General features: G+C 41.7%; 1 long non-coding RNA gene across 1 annotated transcript in view; it reads right to left on the reverse strand.

Annotated features, from left to right (window-relative positions):
- The window catches only part of LOC143639236 (uncharacterized), a 109693-nt gene extending 92765 nt beyond the window's left edge, over positions 1-16928 (reverse strand). The window contains exon 1 of the long non-coding RNA XR_013154671.1: positions 16827-16928. This is a non-coding gene — a long non-coding RNA (uncharacterized LOC143639236). The remainder of the gene's footprint in view (positions 1-16826) is intronic.
- Positions 16929-20999: the final 4071 nt, after the last annotated feature.

Genomic DNA, 20999 nt, shown 5'->3' on the forward strand with positions numbered 1-20999 from the left:
ATCCTCCTGCCTCAGCCTCCCAAGTTGCTGGGATCACAGGTGTGCACCACCACCACTGGCAATTGGTCACTTTCATTCCACAGTTTCTGCTGCTTTTGATGAATATTAGAGACAAGAGAAGTATAGTCTTGGTTCACCCTCTCTTGCTTGGAATAACTACATAGTGATCCATCATGGCCAGCAAAGTGCCTTTCTCTTTGTTTTGCTCCCCATTTCAATTCTGAGGGGTTGCTTAGCTGTTATAATTCCCATTTCACAGATGTGGATGCAGAGGCTCAAGGAGAGACAGAGAGTAAATGGCCGAAGCCACACACTTGCATTGTCTGGCATGTAATCACGGTCTCTATGGAGACAGGACCTGAATTGTGCTGGTGATTACTTCCAATCCTCTGATGAGGTGGTCCTCTGATGAGGCGTGAGGTTTCTAGCTATTCAGGCATTGGATTCAATATTCCTCAACATAGTTGGTGCCTTTGGGTATGAACTTTGGTGCTTGACTTTTATTCTTAGAAATTGCTCTTGGAGGGTATATTTACACTTGCTCTAAGTAGCTATAACCTTCATTTCTGCTTTTCCTGGCCTGCTGCCTGTGTGGCAGGGCAGAGCCATGGGGTTGCTATAAGACCGGAAAGTTTGTGTGTATTAGGACTTTCAGCTATTCGAAGGCAGAGGATTTCTAAAGAGGCCTTGTTCTAATCATCAGTACCTGGTAGGCCCAGAGTGTCTTTGTGAGATAGAGCTTTACTTTTCCCTACAGGATTTGGTAAGCAAAGGACAGGATGTGGTATCTTTAGAGTGATCTAGTCATCAAACTGTAGCTAGGACACCTGTTCCCTAAGTTTTCATACTCAGCATCATGAGAAAGATACCTCTCTTTCTATTCAAACACAGGGATGCAAACATGTTGGGAATGTCACAATGGCAGGGAAAATTCTGCCTTTTAATCCAAAGGGATGTTTGGAGATGAGTGATCAGAGTCTGTTTTCCACTCTCTTGGCTGATTTCATAAAGGAAAAGAGGGAGGAGGAAAAGTCTGTCAGGATTTCTCAAATGAAAAACACATCCACACTGACAGAAATCTTAGACTGTTTTCTATTAAGTAATCTGATTATGGTAACAATTATATTTTTGAATTTATCATCATGTTTATAAAACGATACTCCAGAAAAGATTCTAAGGGGAGATTTTGTGAACTAATTCCTCTCACTCAGCTCCCTTTGTGAATGCCTTAGTAAGTGACCTTAGTCATATTGTGGCTGTTCCTTGCTAAACTTTGATGGGGAGATTTTACAATTTCTATAAATCAGAGGAGAGGGTCGTCCTCTATTTTCCAATTTGTGACATTAGTGTTTTCTATTTATTAAGTTCTCCATGCCACCTAGTGTTTATCTGAAGAAATACCAGTTTCTTAGGAAGTCACCCAATCCTGTGCAGGACTTCAAATTCATATGGAAATTCAGACATGTTCCATGGGACACCCTAATTAAATAAAAAGTTTGCAATGATTTTCATAATTTCAAAATTAAACATCAACACATATGACTGAATTCTTCTCCCAAAAGAAAACTTTGGCTTTTTTCTTCTCCAGGATATACTGGCATCAAAGAATTTTAGAATGGTCATGGAAAAAGGGACTTTCCAGATTATTAGGCCACACCCCAAACCACTGTTGTGCCAGGAAACCCTGGGCCTTCATCTTTGGTTTTATTTATTTATTTGTTCATTCATTCATTCATCTGAAGTATCTAAAATACATGGCTAGATTGCCAGAAGAGGCCTGAAATCTTTCTGTTTACCTTGTGCAGCTGCAGCATATATCAGGAAGCAGTAGGCAGAGGAAACCCAAAAAAGAAAGGACTTACTTTAGCTCAGACAGATGCTGGCCCAGCAGCAGAATCCAGGTCCTGAAACAGAGATCTAGCTGGAAAGGCTTGATTGAATTCCTCCTCCTCTTTCCTATCTGCCTCCAAAAACAACAAACCCTAATAAACAATGCCCATTATATGTGCAACAACAAAGTCATTCTTTGAAAACTCTGTCTTCTATCATTTGCCTTCAGTAATTACAAGGCCTTCTAAATGCTCCCAAAAGCCAAGTGAGGACTGGAGAGGGTATGGGGGTGGGGAACAGAGTGTAGGAACTAAGTCTAGGTTTCCAAAAGGACCCTGGCAATCCTGCAGTGGCCCTTTCTTTGGGTTTACGGAAAATAATGCTTGTCATAATTCTGGCAAACACATGCCTTGTATTTTATACAACAGTCCCAATTTCAAATAGTTTCCTTTGTCGTTCATGTAAGCACACAGCCTGGTCACATCCTGAGTTATGATTTTTTTTTCTTTTTTGAGCAGGGTGTTTGGAAAATATTCTCACCATTTTGTTAGGGCCAAGGTCTCATAAGGTGCAGTTCTGTTTCTGTCACCCTTTGGCAAAATTACACACTTATTGTTGTCACTTGTTACAGGGCCTATGGGTTGCTGGTAGGGTTAGGATTTTGGAATTCAGCTGGAGGCAAGAAGAGTTGGCAACCTTGATGTACACATTTGGAATCTATAAAGTACATTCACTTTGGATCTTAATTTTGTTTTTTTCTGTGTCTGCTGATCTGGGAAATCCACAAATCTTAATGCAACAGACAAAATACCATCAGCATGATCTTATTGAGATCCATTTGTTGCGAGACAGGAAGCCAGTCATCAGAAGTGTCTCCATGCAAGGTCCTCCAGGATATTGCCAGGGGATGGAAGCAACATTTGACAGGCACTGGATGGCTTGTCAATTCTGCAGAGAAAGGCCAACATTCCTATTGACCACATGACATATTCAATGTCTTAACTGGAAGTATCACCATAATATGGAGCCCTCAGATACTAGCTACCTCTCAGTTTTGTTAGAGGTACTAGAGATGGGGGAGACGGGCCAACTGGAGGGGAGATGGTGCTGGCAATGATGAGGAAAAGACAAGGAAAGAGAAAGGACTGGAGGAAGGAGCCAGAAGCAAAATGGGGCAGAGGAAAGGCATGTTGGGTACTAGAGCACCAAGTCAATATTAGAGAAACTTCTAATGGAAGCCTCAGATACAGGGCAGATGGAAGCAAGATGGGGCAGGAGGTAAGTATCAGCGGGGCCTCCCAGGCCTTCAAGTCACACCCTGACACAAGTTTCCCTAACACAATCTAAGACAAAAAAATGAGATAATCTTATGTTAAATACTCTGATTTCTTTGAGCCACATCACCATCATCCTCTGCCTCACTCTCCCTCTTTCTCTCCTTTATGAATCTTGTTGTTGCCCTTATTTCTGCCTTATCATCGATTAGCATGTCCCCTCCTTATACCTATTCACCTCTTTTCTGTCTTTCATCTGGCAACTCCACATTTTCTGTCCCATGAAGTATCCAGTAGCCACTCCCTTATTGCCCTGGGATCAGGTGTGCCAGAGGCCCTGATTGTTGCCTCTTCTTGAATTCCCCTTTCCTGAGGTCACCATACCTACCTTAGACAGCATGCCTTCCCTAAAGATAGCTCATTCTGTTGAGTACATGTGGCTTTAGTGGGGCCCAGTCTTTTGAGTCATGGGAGAATCAGGCAGGTAGGGGTTCAGGCCTCCCACTTTGGCAGGAACAAGTCTCACAGATCCCCAAGCCAGGGTTTTTGGCAGCTTCTTGATTAACTGTGTAGGCTCCATGCCCTATGTGGAATGGAGGTCTTGCTGAGGGACCCTGTTATTGGCTGCCTGCTCTGAACCAAGTGGCATCAAAATAAAAATCAGAATATTCTAAACTACTGTTGTTTTTAAAATACTGTGAAGATTAAAAACCCCTTAAATTTCTCCTTCCTGCTCCTAACTTCAGTGGCAGGGATAGAAAGATAGATCCCTTTAGTTTCTCTGCTCCATTACATTGACAAAATGGTTTTACCTAATGTTGCCTTCAATTTATCTGAGGAAAGGAGTATATCCAACTCTGCAACTATCTCTTATTAGCACAGAACATTCAAGGAAAAATATGTTGAAAGTAGATTTTCACACCATTGGGAACAAGTAAGTCAAAAATAGAAATACTTGAAATATTCCAAATGTTGACCACCAGAATCACTGTCCTAGTCTATGACACTCTGTCCTCTAAAGTCAGGAACAAAGGAAAGAGAGCAATTAGATGGGAGGCTTGCTTGGGCATAAGGATTCGGCTGACTGTGCTTGTAAAGCTAAAAGGGTAGGCAGGGGCCATTGAATAGGGCCCAGATCTGCAGCCCTTATTCAGCAGTCTCCATTCAGCCGGTCTCCAGCTCACAGGGGTGGGGGAAGTCCCTGACAGCTGCACTTTGCAACTAGGGAATAAAGCTTCAGGGCTTTGATCTTTTCTTCTTGTCCCTTCATATTTAATCTTGTGTTTCCAGTTTCCTTCTTCATTGCATATTTGACAAACCCAACTACTTCTAAATCTAGAGAATCCTGTAAATAACATACTGTGTTTACTCTTCCAAACCCAAAAAGCTTGGGCCCATTTGGCCTCTGCGGTTTGCAAAAATTGGCCCCAGAGGAATAGCTACATGTGTAAAAGTCATATAATCATTGACTTACGCTGAAAGAGGCTGTTGAGATAATCTAATTTAGCCTCATCATTTTATAGATGAGGAAACCACTACCCAGAGAGGATGGAAGGCATGGGAAATGTCACAGGCTGAGAGACCCCAAACCTCCTAACTCCCAATCCAGCTTATTTGATGGCACTAACTCCAAGGTTAGCAGGTTGAAATCCATGTCTGATTATGGCTGAAGTGTATTTAATGGGCCACTGTCATGAAGTGGGCTTTTAGGGGTGCATGTGTATGTGTACACATGTCAATGGATATGTAACCTCCACTTAGAATCTGTATTAGATTTGCAGTGTGACAAAAATACCAAACAAGAACAACTTAGAGGAGGAAACATTTATTTCGGGCTCTCAGTTTCAGAGGTCTCAGTTCACAGTTGGCCAACTCTTTTGCTCTGAGCCCAGAGTGAGGCAGCACATCATAGTGGGAGGACGTGGAGGAGAAAACCATCTCAGGACATCCAGGAAGCACAGAGAGAAGGGAAAGGGGTTGCAGTGCAGATGCATCCTTCCAGGGCATGCCCCCAGTGACCCATCTCCTCCAGCCATACCCCACCTGCCTACAATTAAACTAGGATGGACTGATAAGTTTAAAGCACACAATCCAGTCATTTTACCTCTGAACATTTCTTTATTAACACAGATTTGGGGGGAGGGCACCTCACATCCAAACCATTACAGGATCCAAAGAGAAGACATCAGAACTCTGCATGGATTAGTGACTTATGAATACCCAGCCAAAACCCATGGGCATTGTGACTTACTTACATGAGACTTTGGCAAGAGAGAAGTATCATCTCTGTCCAAAAGCTATTGCTGACACACTTTGGGGATAAAGACACAGGATATTCTCTGGGCAGGCCACCCAAAGCCCATAGCTGTTGTTATCTGTGCTGCCCACCAGAAAGGCAACATTACCACCACAAATGGTGGTAATGTTTTTATCTGATATCAGCTCTCTCTCTCTGCTATCTCCCCCAGATCCCCCACATATCTCACTCACTGTCAGCCTAAGATAGGGGGAGCTCGCACACAGTCTTGGGTCTGGCCTTTGTTCTGGGACAATCTTATGCCAGCCCAGCTCTCCTTTACTTTTTCCTGTATTCTTCAAGTCCTCCCTCCTTCTCAGTCCAACCTTCCCTGCAAGTACATGTCCTGTAATTGCCTATTATGAACAGTGAGGTACAGGTGATTTTATCAGCACTAAGCACATGGTACCTCAATTCTCAAGTCCTTCCCTTAAGAGAGGATCATTCAGAGTCTTAAGTTACCTACTAGCAAAAATCTTGTTCATCAAAGTTGATTCACGTGATCCCTTTCTCTTTTTTTGTAATACCTTTATTTATTTATTTATTTTTATGTGGTGCTGAGGATAAAACTCAGGGCCTTCCATGTGCTAGGCAAGTGCTTTACCTCTGAGGCACAACCCCAGCACCTCCCCCCGCCGCCCCCCCCCCACCCCGCGATCTCCTTCTTGACTTATAGCAGCATCTAACTTTGGGGCATCTGATCTTACTCAACATGACCAATCCACAATGGATGGTTAACCCCTTAGAGACAGCAGTTGCCATACAGTACTATATAAACCATGGAATCATAAACATATATTCATACCAGAAACCAAAGTGTTGTAATGTATGCACTCTGTCAGTATTTTCTTATTCACTCATGCATTCATTCAACACACATGTTCATGTCACATAGATAGATCCTTGAAGACTCAGTTCAAAAGGTACTACTGCTTCAGAGAGGTCTTCCCTGACTCCCTAAAGAATCCATCAACCATTAGGCCCTACCATTACATGACCCTTCTGTTTCCTTCATAACATTTATCATAATCAAAAACTACCTTATAATCAAGTTAGTAGCTTTCCCCTCCAACTAGGTTGTAAGCTCCATGGGAACAGAAGCCTTGCCTGTCTTACCCGAGTCTGTATCCCAGTACCTATGAATTCCCTCATGATCCCTAGAGATTGGGATATAGGGAACAAGCAATATTGATTAAAGGCTGTGGACCAGCTTTAAAAAAATAAGGAGTGTTCTGGGCTGGGGTTGTGGCTGGGTGATAGAGCACTTACCTAGTACATGCAAGGCGCTGGGTTCAATCCTCAGCACCACATAAAAATAAATAAATAAACAAAATAAATGTATTGTGTCCATCTACAACTAAAAAAATTTTTTAAAATACTAGCAAACTGAATTCAATAGCACATTAAAAGGATTACAGTAAATCCCCCTTTATCTTCAATTTCATATTCTATAGTTGTAGTCCCATTAAATGTAGCCTGAAAATATTTATTTAAAAATTCCAGAAATCAATAATTCATAAGTATTAAATTGTATACTGTTCTAAGTAATGTGATGCAATTTCATGTCATTCTGCTCCATACCACTCAGGACATGAACCATTCTTTTGCCCAGTGTATCCACTGTATAAGCTACCAGGTGTCTGTTAGTCACTTAGTAGCCATCTCAGTTACCAACTGTCATGGTCTCATAATGCTTGTGTTCAAGTAACTTGTACTTTATTTTATAATGACCCCCAAATATAAGTGTAGTAATACAGATATGCCAAAGAGAACTCAGAAAGTGCTTCCTTTAAGTGGAAAGATGAAGGTTACCTATCATCTTAGTAAAGAAAGAAAAAAATCAAATGCTGAGGTTGCTAAGATCTAAAATAAGAATGATCCAGGGGTACAGTGGCACATGCCTCTAATCCCAGAAACTTGGGAGGCCGAGCCAGGGGCATCACAAGTTCAAGGCCAGCCTGGACAACTTAGTGAGACTCTCAGCAGTTTAGCAAGAGCTTGTCTCAAATTTTAAACATTTAAAGAAGGACTGAGGATGTAACTCAGTGGTAATGTGCCCATGGGTTCAATACCCAGTGCCAATAAATAAGTGAACAAATAAATAAGTAAATAAGAATGAATCTTACATCTATGAAATTGTGTAGAAGGAAAAAGAAATTCATGCAGGTTTTGCTGTTGTTTTTCAAAATGCATAAGTTACAGCCACAGTGCATGGTATGTGCCTAATTAAAATGAAAGAGCCATTAAATCATAGAGTTTGATACTATCCACAGTTTCAGGAATTACTGAGGATCTTGAGGCATATCCACTGTGGACAAGGTCAGACTATTGTATATGCCACAACCAAGTTGGAAATATACCGGGAATGCAAAGATGTCTCAGTAGATGAAAATTAATCAGTGCAAATACAAAATATTAACATAATGAAGAACAGAAACCACATGATTACCTCAATTGATGCAGAAAAAGCATTTGACAAAATGCAACATTCTTTCATGCTAATAACGCCCAAAAAACTAGGAACAGAAGGAAACTGCCTCAATATAATAAAGGTCATATATGAAAAGCCCACAACTAATGTCATACTCAATAGTTAAAGAGGAAGACTTTTTGTCTAAGACCAGGAGTAAGAAAAGGATGCCCACTCTCACCACTGCTATTCAGCATAGTACAGGAAGTCCTAGCCAGAGTAATTAGGCAAGAAAAAGAAATGGAAATGCATACAAATTGGAAAGCAAGAAGTAAAATTATCTGTTTGCAGATGACATAATCTCACATTTAGAAAACCCTAAAGATTCACCAAATATCTGCTAAATTAATAAACTCATTCCGCACTCAAAAATTAGTTGTGTTTCTTTTGTAGCAGTGGCAACAAATGCAAAAGTTGACAAGTGATACTATATGAACTCTAAAACTAAAAAGCTGCTGCACAGCAAAAGAAACAAGGGTGAAGAGATAGCTTATGGAATAGGAGAAAATATTTGTAAACCATGAATCTAATAAAGGGTTAATTTCCAAAATACACAAGGAACTCCTACAACTCAATAGCAAAAAAATAATAATTATAATAAATAACCCAATTAAAAATGAGGAAAGAACTTAAATAGACATTTCTCTAAAGAACACATACATCCAAATGGTCAACAGGAATAGGAAAAGATGCTCAACATCACTAAATACCAGAGAAATGCAAATCAAAACCAAAATGAGCTCTCACCTTATACATGCTAGGAGATCTGTTATCAAAAGACCAAAAGATAGCAAGTCTTGGCAAGGATGTGATGAAATGAGAATCCTTGTACACTGTTGGTGGGAATGCAAAATGGTGCAGCTATTATGAAAAACAGCATGAAGTTTCCTCAAAAAAATAAATAAATAAAAATAGAACTATATGAACCAGTGATCCTACTACTGGGTAAATATCCAAAAGAATTCAAAATAGGATCTCAAAGAGATACCTGCATATCCATGCTTATTGCAACATTATTCACAATAGCCAAGAGGTGAAAACAACCCAAATATTCATTGATAGATGAATGGATTTTTAAAAGATGATATATGCCAGGCATGGTGGTGCACACTTGTATTCTCAGCAGTTTGGGAGGCTGAGACAGGAGGATCTCAAGTTCAAAGCCAGCCTCAGCAACTTAGCAGGGCCCTAAGCAACTCAACAAGACCCTGTCTCTAAGTGAAATATAAAAAGGCTGGGTATGTGGCTCAGTGGTTCAATCCCTGGTACAAAACAAAAAATGGGGTGGGAAGTGATATATACATACAATGGAATATTATTCAGCTTTAAAAAAAGAAGCAAATCTTGCCATATACAGCAACATCATGCTAAGAAAAATATACCAGTCACAAAAAAAGACAAATAATCTGTGATTCCACTTATATGAGTTATCTAAAATTGTCAAAATCACACAACAAAAGGAAAGTATAACTGTGGGACCCAACCCAAACAACTATAGAGGAGGCAAAGTTTATTTGAAGGCTTATGGTTTCAGAGGTCTCAGTCCACAGATAGCAGGCTTCATTCCTGAGGATTCAAGATGAGGCTGAACATCACAGCAGAAGAGTATGGCAGAGGGAACAGCTCACATAGTGATGCAAAAACAGAAAGAGGGACTCCACTCTCCAGATACAAAATATATACCCTATAGGCATGCGCCCAATGAATCACTTCTTCCAGCCACACCCCACCTGCCTCCAGTCACCACTCAGTTAACCCCATCAGGGATTAATTCATGGATTAGGTTAAGGCTCTCATAACTCAATCATTCTCCTTTGAACCTTCTAACATTCTCTCGCACATGAGCTTTTGGTGAGCACCACATCTAAACCATAACAGTTACCAAAGGTTGAGTTGAGGAATGTGGGAAATTGATATTTAAAGGGAATAGAGTTTGCATTTTGCAAGATGAAAAACTTGTAGAGACCAATTGCACAATAGTATGAATATTTAACATTACTGAACTGTACATTTAAAAATGGTAAAATGGAAAGCTGGGGGTTATGGCTCAGTGGTAGAGCACTCCCCTTGCATGTGCAAGGCCCTGGGTTCAATCCTCACCACCACATAAAAATAAATAAATAAACAAATAAAGTTATTGTGTTAAAAAAAAAAAGATGGTAAATTTAACATCATGTGTTTGTAACTATAATTAAAACTAAAAAAAAAAAACAATTTGGAAAGGTATGGAGGTAAACTGGAGCAGGGAAGTCAAATAAGAAATATTTTTTCTTTCCCTTCTTTTGTGACAATGAAACCATTCTTAGGTACTACTTATGTAATGGAAATCATTTTTTAAAGCTTTAAAAAAACAAATCAAGAAGGGCCCGTTCCCTGGAGGTGTTAGGAGTCTAGTCAGAGGCAGAAGTCATACTGAGCCTACAGATTCCAAGAGAGATGTCTGCCCCACGTGCAGAGGGCATAGGGGAGAGGTGGCCTGTTCCTTCTGGGTCACCAGGAAAGAACCCACAGGAGGGGTGGCCATTGGGCAGCAGAGTGTAGAGTCAGGTAGATATTAGTCTAGGCCCTGGAACCAATCAGTCAAAACCTTATACTTTATTTCCAGAGTCTCAGCTACAATACATTCAAAACACACTTAGTTCAAATAATACCATGAAATATGAAGGGGGAAGAAGTTACTTAAAGACTTTTTGAAAACAGTTGATAAAATAACTAAATTTCTAGGGATGCAAAAGCCCTAAAGCTTATCATATGTATATACAAAATGATCTAAAACAGCTAACACAATGACTGCACAGAACTTCTTAGGAGATCTACTGAAGATCAAGAATGATTTTCTTTTATTTTAATTTCATTTTAGTTGTTTATAGGCCTTTATTTTATTCATTTATTTGTTTATATGTGGTGCTAAGAATCAAACCCAGTGCCTCACACATTTATTTGTTTATATGTGGTGCTAAGAATCAAACCCAGTGCCTCACACATGCAAGGCAAGCACTCTACCACTGAGCCACAGCCCCAGCCCCAGCCCAAGAAGAATGATTTTCAATCAGCATATTTTTTATGTCAGCATATATATCTACTGTGTTTGCAGTTGAGACATTCTCTTTAATTCTTCCAGTTTACATTGTTAATTTGCTCAGCAAACCATTTTTTCAGAGCTACAGCAAAAGAAGATTTTTAAAAATATCTTTATTTCTATTTATTTTTAGGGGGTGCAACCCTTTAATTTTAGCAATTCTCAGCTCTACAGTTATAAGATCACAAATCAATGTTGTGTGTTTTTTGCTTGTTTTTGTAATACCAGGGATTGAACCCAGGGCCTCATAGATGCTAGGTAAGTGCTCTCCTACTGTGCTACAGCAGCCTTTTAATTTATGCTGAGACAGAGTTTCATTAAGTTTTTTAGGCTGGCCTTGAACTTGGGATCCACTTGCCTCAGCCTCCCAAGTACCTCAGTGTTGTTTTAAGCAACAACGTTGTGGTGATGTGTTGCAGTAAAAATAGGAAATTAATAAAAAAGAGGTATTCCTCAAGGGTGGGTAGAAATACTCTCTATCAGGAAGTATTCACTCCTTTCTAAAAACTGTTAATAGATCATTTCCATGACTTTCCTCCCCAACATTTGAATCTGATGGGTGGTGGCTTACAGGCACATAATGTTGTTGGCAGGAAATAGCCAATATCTCTTATTCAGTTGGGAACTCAAGACCATGTCTCACCATTCCAGCTGAAGCTCTTTTACCCCAATCCCACCTGTACATGTTTTTTGAAATCATGGCACATCACATCAATTCTCTAATGCTTCCCCTCAAAATCATCCAATGGCTCCCCATCACCTACAGGCCAAAAATGAAACAATGGGTTCCATTCAAACATGTGGTCCCAATTGCCTTCTAGACTCACCTTTCACTCTTTCAAGTCCCCCTACAATATTTTTTTTAAGTTTTTCTAACAGCTTTGTTGAGTTATAATTTTTAAATTAATTAATTTATTTTAATTAGATATATATGATAGTGGAATGCATTTTGATTCATTATACACATTTGCACATAACATTTCATTTCCCTGATTGTACATGATGCAGTGTCACACCATATGTGCAGTCAGACATGTACCTATGGTAAAGATGTCCATCTCATTCCACCATCTTTCCTACCCCTATGTCCCGTTCCCACTCCTCACCCACTTTGCCCAACCACAGTTCCTCCATTTTTCCCATGTGCCCCCCCACACCCATTATGGATCAGCATCCACTTATCAGAGAGAATATTCCACCTTTGGTTTTTTGGGACTGGCTGACTTTGTTAAGCCTCCCTACATTTTATGTTCTGTGTACTTGGGAGGGGTTTCACCCTCTGGCCTGATCCTGCTCTGTGTGTTTGTGTACTGCCCTTGTTTCTCAGGCTGGCCTTCCTCTTGGCAATGGCCTACTTCCTTCTCCCCATTGCTGCATTAAGTTGAGACCCTGGATCCTTAAGTGGCTTGCTAGTTCCTCCCATGAGCCCTTTTTACACTTTCCCTCATTAACTGTTCACACATTCCTGTAGCACCCCAGAACATAAACACAACAAGGGCAGGGAAAATATTATGAATTTCTGAAAGATCCCTTTTGCCTTGCAGAACCACCATCTCTCCTACACACACACACACACACACACACACACACACACAGAGAGAGAGAGAGAGAGAGAGAGAGAGAGAGAGCCATGCACATGGGTACCAATATCCACATGTCATAAATGGTCTTTTTACTCTGCTAAGGAGAAAATATGATGGGATCCAGGATTATGGGGTGGAGAGGTATAGGTTCAGATATGTGCTCTAATACATACTAGCTGTGTGGCTTTAGGCAAGGTACTGTCCATCTCTGTGCTATAGATTACTAATTTGTAATATGGAAGAATAATAACACCTCTCTCAGGACTAATTAGTGTAATGAGATTATGTGTTCAAAGCCCTTTGAACAGGCATGGGCACAAATTAAGTATTATATACATAAGTTATTATTTTTATTAACATTTATTTTTAATATATAAGCCTTACCTACATGGGCTAGTCCCTTTACCTCTGTGGCCTTGGTTTCCTCATCTCACCATAACAGCCCTTACCTCTCAAGATTATCTCTAGAGTTAAACATTTTATTTTAAAATGTGAAAAAATGAGTTTTTATTTTTTATTTAAAATGTGTATCAAGTATTAGCCACATGTTAGGCTTTCCCAATCCTCTCTTGATTTTACTTTATTAGATGCCTATCAACACCCACTGTCCCCATCACCAAAATGATATCTCCTGCAATGAATGAAAATGAATATAAAGATGAACATTTTCAAATAAAAATACTCAATTTTCTAAATAGCGATCCTTTCTAAAGCCTTCTCTTACACTGTGCTCACAGTGGACCTATCCACATAAAAATACCCACTTTGTGAGCCCAAGGGTTTTTTGTTGTGTTATTGTGACTTTCCATCTGATTTGACATCAGGCTCAAATTTGAGGAAGGGTGGAAACTTTGTCAAGTTCAAGTCATCTCTGGGGCACCGCTGCTTTGCCTTGTTTTTAATGAGCCGGCGTCCTCCTTTTGAGCCAGAGTGAAGTGAACTTGGATCAGACCCTTAGTTCTGAAACAATGGGTCCTACCTTTGTTGAAGCCCAAAGAGCTTTTCTGTGCAAAGGCCAGTGTGTCTAACAAATGGCATTCCACACATTTTCTCCACCGAGGCTCCAGCCTCAGCGGGACTCCACTGCATTCTTGGCAGCCAGGCTCCTCTCTTCTGGCAGGGGGTCAGCCTGGGGCCGCTGGGGTCAAGGAACCTCCACAGGCTGCCCCAGCCTCACAGGAGGACAATGCCAGCCCCCACCACAGTACTTCCTGCTTCAGCAGCCCTGACTTGTGTGTGTGCAGCTACCCAGTGAGAGGGGCTCCAGGCCTGGCCTGCGGAGGAGGGGACAGCTCAGGCTGCACTGGAGGCACCAAGAAGGAAGCAGGCTCTGGGACAGAGCCTGTTGTAAGGGAGGGGGACCCTGCGGGAAGGAACTGGGAGGGTGACCCTTCCTTGGGAAGCTCTTGCAGGCTGCCAGGGCTGTGCGCCAGGCAGTGGGCGGCACTGCCCTGGGGTCCTGATCACAGCTGAACCTGTATGATGGCTGTCAGAACGCTTCCAGCAGGAAGGAAACAGTACAAACGGTGCCTAGGTTTGGGTAGAGAGATTATGGGTGACTTTCCTCCTTTCTCTATACTCCCGCATTTTCTCATTTATATTAACAATGACTATGCATTGCTCATGTAATAGCATTTAACCACCCCACCCTTATAGGCTGCTCCCATTGCCACGGTCTGGGTGAAATTTTCCCACGGTCAAGAGTTGGGATAAAATGAATTGGACCTATCTTTCCTATGCTCATATGTGAATACATGGCCAGTGAAACTCCACATCATGTAACCCCAACAATGGCATCTTAATTAGAATAAGTTGTAATTCATATATGTATAATATATCAAGACACACTGTACTGTCATGTATATCTAAAAATAAAAAAAAAGAGAGAGTTTGGATAAGGCTTCAATCTCCAAAAACTTCTTTGAAAATGCACAAATGTATGTGGAGTCAACTGGGGTGCAGATGAGAAGCAACAGGTAGGTGTCACACACGAACCGATTCACACACATTCATTTCTGAATAGGGATTCTTTTTTCTAGTTTGTAAGTCAGGGAGGCTAGGTCCTGAGGTGACAGGTCATAGTAGAGAGTATTTTGGTCTGTGTGGGGCTAGGAAAGTGGCTCTGGAGATGATGTGGAATATAAATGGCAAAACAAATGAGCAAATATTTTGGGTGCATATGCACAAGTCTGTCTGCCTGTCTTGTCTACCTGCCTGCTTTTCAAAGAGCAGAGTGTTCACACCGTGAAGGAAGGAAAGAGTAAAACAGCTGGGGTAAAAACCCAAAGTTTGGAAGTTTAGGAAAGGCAGATGATTCACATTGTAACCTCAGGGCATGGCTTCACATCCTAATTAGTATAATGAGCAGGTGAGGTCAGCACTGTCCAATATAGTGGCCATTGGCCACATATCACCATCAAGCCATTAAAATACGGTGAGCCTGAATTGAGATGTGTGATAACTGTAAAATACACACTGGAATTTGGAGATGTAGCAAAAATAATTTAATGTAGCTTTTTAATTTTTTTTGAGTTGTAGATACCTTTATTTTATTTATTTATGTGGTGCTGGGGATTGAACCCAGTGCCTCACACGTGCTAGGCAAGCACTCTACCACTGAGCTACAACTGAAGCCCTTAAAATACCTTGAACTAATTATTAAATATTGATTCCATGCAAAAACATTTGGGATGTATTGGGTTAAAGAAAATATATTAGCAAAATTAAGTTCACTTGTTTCTTTTTTTTTTTCCCTCCCTTTTATTGTGGCTACTAGACAATTTAAATTACATGTGACATGCATTACATTTCTATTGGACAGCACTGGACTGAACAATTATCTTAACTTTTTAAATTTCCCCAGTGAAACATCACTAAAAACTTATACAAGTACCATGGAAGCAGGTAGGGGAGGTGAGTTCCGAACATAATCAGAAGCACCCTGCCATGAATAAGGTTTCTGTGAAATTTCATGTTTTCAGGGTTTTTTTTTTTCTTTTTTCTTTCTTTTTGGTACCAGGAATTGAACCCAGAGGTGCTTAACCACTGAGTGCCATCCCCAGCCCTTTTTGCATTTTGGGACAGGGTCTCACAGAGTTGCTTTGCGCCTCACTTTTGCTGAGGCTGGCTTTGAACTCATGATCCTCTTGCCTCAGCCTCCCAAGTAGCTGGGATTACAGGGTTACAGGTAAGCACCACCTGGCACATCTTCAGTTTTAATTTTGTTTATGGGGGGATGCTGAAGATTGAACCCAGGGCCACAAATATGCTAGGCAAAAATTCTACCGCTGAGCTGCATCCCCGTCCCTTGTGTTTTTGGCTTTAAAATACATATGTACTTGTTTAAATATAAAGGTAATAGGTTTAAAATAAAAACACAAGTATCTCCCTGCCCTTCTCTAACCAAAATCTTTAAGTAAAAAGACATAATGTTTCTCCCGTGATTTCAACCCTCACCCTACCCCCAGCCCAGTGCTGGAGTCCTGGGGGTCTTTGGACACCGGTTTGGAAAGCACAAGCAGTGATCAGTAAAAGGACCTTTCCATCTTGCAATTTCTATAGGAGGCTCCTGAGTTCCTAATTGCCACATGTCCCCTTTTGTTCTGAGGTTCTCACCTTTGCTCCCTCCTACCCCTTAAAGTTCCCAAGGCCCTGGGAGTGGACTAGGCCTAGCAAAAAGGACTGAGACAGGCTTTCTTTTTCTTTTGTGGCCCCACAGAGCTATGCACACAGGTGCCCCATAAATACTTGTCCTATTGAATAGTTCAGTAACCAGAACTGGGGGCCCAGCCCTCCTCCTGCAGTCAGGCTGCCTCCCGCTGCTGCTAGCAGTGTGAAAAGGTCTTTCAAAATGGTCCTGCTTTGAAAATTAACGAGGGAAAAAAGCCGCTTCCGATCTTTTGGGGGGAGCTGATGGACAGGGTCAAAACCAAAGGATAAGCAAATGAGGTAAGAATTCAATTTGGAACCAGCACAATTCAGAAAGTAATTTGACACTCTCCATCTCCAAACTAGAAGGTAAACCTTATTGAAGTTACACACCAATCAGAGGGTCAGTCGGGATTGCTTGCTTGCTGGGCAAATGTTACATTTTCTGTCTCCCCAAGTCAACTTGGCCACTTCACATTAACACCTGTCCCACTTTTACATTCCTTTTTAGGCGAATAATTCTAACCACCCTGACTCTCAAAGAGGCCAATAGCATCCAGCTCTGGGTGCTTGGCCTGGGGGAATCTCAGGGAACAGACCCCTTAGAAAATACAATTTTTTTTTCCTGGGTGATATAGTGACTGACCTTGGATGAGCCTCCACATAGGGTGCAGTACAACCACCATCTCCAAAGTGTAGCCTCGCTCCCTTGAGGAATAGGATCAGATCACTCTGCCCTTCTCCTCCAGCTCCGGCCCACCAGGAGAGTGATCAGAAGCAAGGAACTGGCACCCAGCTGATGGGGTGGGGTCAGAGACTTGGAGTTGTTTCCACCAATGGAAAAACCAGGCCTTTGTGGCCATCCCGGTTCCTTGGGATTGCTGCCGATAGGAGGCACAAGTGGAATTTGAACATACACTCAGCTTGCTCCCTTGTGGGGAGCAAAAATTTGAAATGCTTGTTCCTTTCAGGTTTACCAAAAGCAAACTTGAAATTGACAGGAAAACCCAAGTGGCCTCACGGCATGCTGATTGGACAAAGGAAGTGTCATGGTGCTCATGATACTTCAGTAATCCCTATGGAGCCAGCTGGGTTCAGCTTGCTTGGATTTCTGGGAAATGGAGTGCTTCTTTTCTAATCACAAAATAGGTGAAGTGGAAGGGGGTTTTGCTAGCAGCAGGCCCAGCCTCTTCATTGCACGTGTGAAGAAACAGCAGCCCAGAGAAGGAACAGGCGTTTGTCTATCTCTCAGCAAATTAGTGACACAGTTGAGTGGGAATCCAGCTCTCCCAGCTCAGCAACTATTTAAGAACACTTACGATGTGCTTCATGCTGTTCCTAGGCACTGGGGATACAACAGTGAATGAGGAAGACATGGCCTCTGCTCCCTCTATTTTTTGCAGCTTTGAAATGGAGCATACCCTAATTCTATTCAAGCCTAGAAGAATATTTGGAGGCCAATTTCCACCAGCAGGTGGGGACTAAAATTAGTCCTGCTGCCCTGTGGCTTGGGCCAGTCCCTGAGTACATGCATGCTTGTCAAGCTGTACCCTTCTCCTTCAACTTCCCGCCATTCATAAATCAACAAATACTTCTTGAGCTCCTTCTCTGATATTGTTCTAGGCACTGGAGTTGACAAGTGAGAACAATACAGACACGGGCCCCTCTTTCATGGGGTTTCCAATCCATGGCTCACTCCACTCCACACTCTTCAATCCTGCCTCCCTCCCTTTTCTCTTTTGTAGTGCTGTGGATGGAAACCAGGACCCCTCCCACAGAGCTACAACGGTATCTCTTACTTTGCCTCTTAAATAGGAGGTGTTAAAGTGAATGCAAAAATATATGAGTGTTCATGTGCAGAACACAGTACATAATCCCAGAATTCCATTGTCCTGGACTTTCCTTTAGGCCTCTCTCACCACACTTTCCTTCTCTTGACTATTATAAGATCCCCTCTCTCTGCTGATTTGCCCTGGATGTTCATTTTAAGTATATCTTATGGAAGGAATTATTAAACAAGAAAAACTTGTGCAGTGCAATTTCCTCTTTCTTTTTAGGAGGGGGGATACACCTTGTTACATCTCTGTGGCACTCAAAAACCTAGAGGGTTTGGCTTTTTCTTAAATGCTATGGACCAGCCATTTATGACCAGACCCCAGTCCCACAGTCTGCATGGCTCCCAGAAAGAATGGGATCCCACTGCATGTCTGTAAGAGAGCAGTTCTCCTGAGGTACAAAATCCCGAGCTGCAGATAACAAAACCCTTGGCACACCCAAAAGCTATGGACCAACTACAGCCCATCAGATAGTAGGAGAGGAGTTGTCCCTCTTGCTACTGTGCTTAACTTGGGTCCCAACCATAGTGGAAATGAAATAAATGGAAGAGATTGCTGATGATGTGTACAATTGATCTTTTCATTCCTCATTTTGGGTCCCATGCACGCTTAGAACTTCACTGCAAGGTCAAAGCAATAGCCCACACAAAAGTTGGCTAAGCATGTAAGAGATGGAAATCATTGATGGTGGTAACTAAATATAAACTGAATATGGGTGGATTCCGGAAACTGCAAAGCAGTGAGCCTGACACTGAGCTCCAGCAAAATTCTGGACCATGTTATCAAACAGGTGGCTTTTGCATATTTAGAAAAGAATGTGGAGCCCACTTGCTGTTGGACTTGAAAAGGTTAAAGAGGAAAACTCTGAGCAACTCCTGTCAAGGAGAGACATTTGACAATGGGAAGCAGGAAGGGTTACAGTGTCCTTGCTTGTGTAACAGCACCTACATAAGGTTTGAAATTGAGGACATCACGAAAATAATGAAAAGCCCTGAGAAAGACTGAATTTACAGGCTGTATTGTATTCTGCCACAATCATCTTCAACAAAAATGCAAATGACAGCCTAGGACAGTTTAGAGTGGGTTGCTAATACTGATCTCTGCTAGACTAGGCCAGAAGAAACCTTGAGCAGACAAAACCTGTTAGGCCTCATCAGTGACCTTAACCTTATTAAAATCACAAACATAAGTGAAATTTAACTGGAACTTTCTTGCAAATTCCTATATTAAAGAAACACAGAGCCAGGCATGGTAGCACAAGCCTGTAATCCCAGCTGCTTGAGAGGCTGAGGTAGGAGGATCACAAGCTCAAATCCAGCCTCAGCAACTTAGTAAGACCCTGTGTCTAAGTAAAATATTTAAAAAGGCTGGGGATGTGACTCACTAGTTAAGCACTTCTGGGTTCAATTTCCAGTACAAAAAAAAAAAAAAGAAAAGAAAAGAAAGAAAGTAGTTAACAAACTTATAGAATTGGGGACTTTCTAGTGGAATAGGTCAAATAAAGATGTTATGATTTGGATGTGAGGTGTTCCCCAAAAGCTCATGAGTGAGACAGTGCAAGAAGGTTTAGAGGACAAATGATTGGATTGTGAGAGTCTTAACCCAATCAGCAAATTAATCCCTGATGGGATTAACTGAGTGGTAGCTGGAGGCAGGTAGGGTATGGCTAGAGGAAGTGGTTAATTGGGAGTATAGCCATGGGTATACATTTTGTGTCTGGAGAATAGAGTCTCTCTCTCTCTCTGCTTCCTGGTCACCGTGATATAAGCTACTTTCCTCTGCCACCCTCTCCCACCATGATGTTCAGCCTCAACTTGAATCCCAAGGAAATGAGTCTGCTGTCTATGGACTAAGACCTTTGAAACCATGAACCCTCAAATAAGCTTTTCCTCCTCCATAATTGTTCTCGTTAGATCATTTTAGTCACAGCAGTGTAAAAGCTGACTAAAACAAGAGCCACTGTATAACTATAGTCATTCAGATCTTTCCTTTGGATTTACTTCTGTGCTCCTATAATGCTTTCCCCTAGAGTTTCCTTGGTGGTGCTCTAGAGCCACTTCTGACTTGGAGCTGCCCGATTCACAAATCCTTGTTTGCTCAGATAAACTCTTCAAAATGTGAGGGTGCCCCAGTTTACTTTTGTGGATATTGGAGTTTGAACCCAGGGGTGCTTTACCACTGAGCCACATCCCCAGCCCTTTTTATGTTTTATTTAGAGACAGGGTCTCAATGAGTTGCTTAGGGCCTCCCCAAGTTGCTGAGGCTGGCTTTGAACTCATGATCCTCCTGTCTCAGGCTCCTGAGCCGCTGGGATTACAGGCAAGCACCACCATGCCTGGCTCAGTTTACTTTTTTTTTAATGTCTCGAATTCCTTCCTCATTTACAAAGCAGTGACACTCCCTTGTCCAGATTTTCTGGTCCAAGAAGTACATTTTTTTTCCCTGATCTTCTATGTATTTAAAACTATGCTGTCTTTTCATGGTATTCTCATCAAAAGAATGATGGAACTTGGGCTGAATGGGAAACTTAAGGAGGTGTGCATGCAGCCCAATTTCCACCAGCAGGTGGGGACTAAAATTAGTCCTGTTGCCCTGTGGCTTGGGACAATCCCTACACATACACATGCTTGTCAAGCTGCATCCTTCTCCTGGAGAATTGATTAATGGTAGCATCAGGCTAGAGCAAGGAGTGGGACATTCCAGAACTGGGCTGATGAACACTATTTTTCAAGGCTAGATGCCAGAAAAGAGTCTCTTGACCCAATCTGCTCATGATCCAAGCCAAGAGGGCTAGCTTGTCCAATTCTATGTATGTAAATATACACCAACCCCTCACCCAGGCCCTCAACCTGAGACACTGGCAAATCAAGGGTCCAAAGAATTGACCTGCTCACAGTCCCACTCTAAAGGGGAGTCCTGGCTAGTGGAAGATCCCTGGCTCTTATCTGCTTGATCTCCACTCCAAAGAAAGAGAGGAGTACACA

Source organism: Callospermophilus lateralis, chromosome X, assembly GCF_048772815.1.
Source record: "Callospermophilus lateralis isolate mCalLat2 chromosome X, mCalLat2.hap1, whole genome shotgun sequence".
NCBI lineage: Eukaryota > Metazoa > Chordata > Mammalia > Rodentia > Sciuridae > Callospermophilus > Callospermophilus lateralis.